Source organism: Solanum tuberosum, unplaced genomic scaffold, assembly GCF_000226075.1.
Source record: "Solanum tuberosum cultivar DM 1-3 516 R44 unplaced genomic scaffold, SolTub_3.0 scf00146, whole genome shotgun sequence".
In the NCBI taxonomy this organism is placed as follows: domain Eukaryota; kingdom Viridiplantae; phylum Streptophyta; class Magnoliopsida; order Solanales; family Solanaceae; genus Solanum; species Solanum tuberosum.
The window spans coordinates 1,094,666-1,098,106 of NW_006239076.1; the positions used below are offsets into that span (position 1 = coordinate 1,094,666).

General features: G+C 34.2%; 1 long non-coding RNA gene across 1 annotated transcript; it reads right to left on the minus strand.

Moving 5' to 3' along the window:
- Positions 1-443: 443 nt before the first annotated feature.
- LOC107061613 (uncharacterized) lies at positions 444-902 on the minus strand. The gene is made up of 3 exons (XR_001474108.1): positions 817-902; positions 629-700; positions 444-500 (listed from the first exon to the last, which is right to left on the minus strand). It is a non-coding gene; the product is annotated as an uncharacterized lncRNA (long non-coding RNA).
- Positions 903-3,441: the final 2,539 nt, after the last annotated feature.

Consider the following 3,441-nt stretch of genomic DNA (forward strand, 5'->3'; position numbering starts at 1 on the left):
ATATAGCAATATTTCTATCTCATACAACTACACTTTCAAGTGTGGCCTTTGTTTCCTTAGTTCCCACGATTTTAAAGTGTTGCCTTTTCTATCCTATGTATAACAACATTTTGAAGTGTAGTCCTTGTCCATGTGCATACAACAATTTACCATCCTTTGACTGCACTTTTAAGTCTGGTAATATTATTTTGGCTATAAAATATTTATATGATAAAAATTTTAATTATAAAACACTAGTATTGTTTTGCAATAAATAATATCAAGCATTAAATTAGCTAATAAGTAATTCAAATATATAGATTTGCAATAAATTTCAAAAGATAGTATGTCTTGTGTACATACACATACTTATAAAGCAATATTCTAAATGTCTGTACACAATAGTTCAATATATTCTAGGAATGAATATATTTCACAAAACTAAATATAATGTATTCAAACATTTACAATAGTGCTTGTAAAATGTTGTCAGGAGGAGGAAGCGTGGCAAGCTTTGAACCCTGGTAATTTGCACGGAAAAAAAGTTAGTTCAGGTTTTGCCAAAAAAGATATTAAGTAAGTTGAGGCACAACTAACAGACAGTAGAATAAAATAAGTTAAAGAACCATTAAATAAAAATAGGTTTTACCTCACGACAGTGATAGTTTGGACCAGGAAGCTGAGTAGAATAGAACGTTATGATCCAAAGGAATTGACAACCCTATAAGTACCAAAAAGAGGTCAGGTACAACACAACATTCTTAGACACACACAATTGCAGCAACCAAATAAGACATAATGCTGTCGTTTGAAGCAAAAATATCAAGGTTTAGTCACCTAAATATATAAATTTCTTCAGCAAAATCTCTTTGCACATCTTCATTTAGGCACTCAGACTTGAGAACCTTAATAGCCACTTCCTGATAATGGAATGAACCTTTATACCTGCAAATACGATAAATTGTTAGGATACCCTCAGTGGCTCTATTGTATTCTTGATTCAAAGTTGACATTTTTACTGACAAATCACCACTTGAGCCAGTTGCAATTTTATATTCATAATTCAACAGTGCATTGTCGATTTCCCATACTTCCCTCCAGTTGCTTGGTGTATCTACATGGTTCGCTGTGATGTTGATATGAGTTTGTACAAACTTCATTTTGAGGAACAAAAGGTCTTGATTTAACCCCAGTTATTTCAGTATTGCATTGAGTCTGTCAATGACTTACCCATCCATATTTGAAATTTCCTTCAACAAGACACTTCTTAGCCGATCAGTTTCCTAACAATGACAAAGGAGATAAAACGTCGAGACTTATATGAAGATATATCGAGATGAAGTACCTCAATTTATATATCATCTAAATGAGTACCTCATTATCCCAACCATCAACCACAAAGACATCCAAGGAGTAACCGTCTTTTGTTGAGAGAGCATGATCTTCATGAATGTTCAATCCAATCTCTAAAAGTAAAGAAGTCAACTGAAATAAACGTGCATTAACCTTAATCGATATATCATGTAAAAAACTTAATAGATAATGTTAGGAGAGGGGAAATGTCTGAACAAGATGTCTACATTCTGAAAAAGTGACTATAAGTGACAGTTTTGGAAAAAGGTGGTAAACTACTTATGAAGACACAAAACTACTAATAAAATGTTGCAAGGAGAACTCAAAAACATAACAAAAAATTGTAATCCTGACAGCAACATCAAAAGGGGATGTTTTTATGTATTGACAAACTGGAGCAGGTCACTGCACCAAATGAAAAGCAAATTTTCTTATTTACTTGATATGGTAAAATTCCGAAGAATCATGATATATAGTATCATTCTATGAGAGTACATAGTGATTATTGAAAGAGATATAACGTTGAGATAGAAAAGGCTCACCCAAAAGAAGAGTTTGGGCTTGTCAAGTGTGGAAAACGTTATTTCATATACATACAAATGCATCACAAACATGTACAAAGTAGACCTACTCACAACATGGTTTATAGAACAATGCATCCCAAACCAGAAACTATATGTCATGTCTTTTTTTTTCAATAACAAGTTCACATATCTTCTTTCCAAATCTTCTCTTCTTTTACCTTACTCTAATTCATTGTTTATCTCAAACCCACACTGTTAATTCAAGACTCCAAAAATCAAATTGTAGACTACTAATAGAGATACAAAAGAAAAAAGAATTGACGAATTGGCGAATGGCTATTTGATCTCCTAAAGTTCCAGTGTGCCAAGACCTGGGGGAAGAAATCAAGTCGGCGATGGAAAGGAGCAGTCGGCGGATCACCGAGTAATTCCACGATGCAATACTGGATCACCCAAAATTATAGACCTTGAGGATGCTGAATGCAAAGGTACAAAGCCGATGAAAGTGACCAAAGGGTGGCTGGCTGATTTGACGTATCCGGGTACTTCATCCAATACTAAGTGTCCACGGTCGTTCAATAGTATTATAACCCAACTAGTGAGTTGGGGTCGAGTCCCAAGGGAGCGGTTTCTAATAGAGAATCAATAGAAAAGCAAAAATGTGTTCAAGTTAATCATAGCTATAGACATTTACGAAGATAAACATGATAAATTATAGAGTAACACAAGTGTCAATTATCAAAGGGGGTTTTGTAAGCAATTATCAACTAAAATGACAACTAAAACGAAAATGCAATTATGGAGACGTGATTCTTGCGATGTGATAGGAATATGGGCTAAAATACACAACCATGTAAATGCCATTGATAGTAACTCGTTGCAAATTTGTAACTAGGCTAGACTTTAGTTGGAGTAAATTTTCTCTCGAACAATTTACCCCAAATCAAATCGGTTTCTCTTGAACACCGATAAGCGGCAATGAATCATAGCTTTTGCCTTAGTCCATTTACTCTCTCGAGCTGAATGTGTGGGAGAGGGTTTAGGATTCACTCTCTCGAGCTCAACACACGATAAGCCAATAACCATAGACTATCGATTCAGTAGTTATGGTTTTAAATCTTCTCTCTCAAGTAAGTAAAAAACATGAAGACAAAATTGTATTTGCAACTATAACCCCACTTAATTCAAACACAACTACTGAACGAAATCACCTCTAAACAGCGAATAAACAATCGATTAGCAATACCCAGTAGTAAATTCAACCCATATTCACAAAATCACACCCCAAGAATTGGGGTTTTAGCTAGACATAGTAATGAGATAGAAATCGATACGGAAAAGTGTTTCCATCAAATGGGTACGATAAATATCGTCTTTACACACGTCAAGCATGAAGAATCTTCAATTCCAACTTCCAATTGCTTAGAAAATGGAATTGTTCAACTCTTCAAAGCTAAGGAAAAATTGTCTCCCAAAAACTAAGTTCTCAAACTGAGTAATTCTAAAAACTGGTTTCTGAATTGTAAAACTTAATACTAAACTAAAAATTCAAACAGGTATTTATAGTTGTCAAAAACTGTGTTGC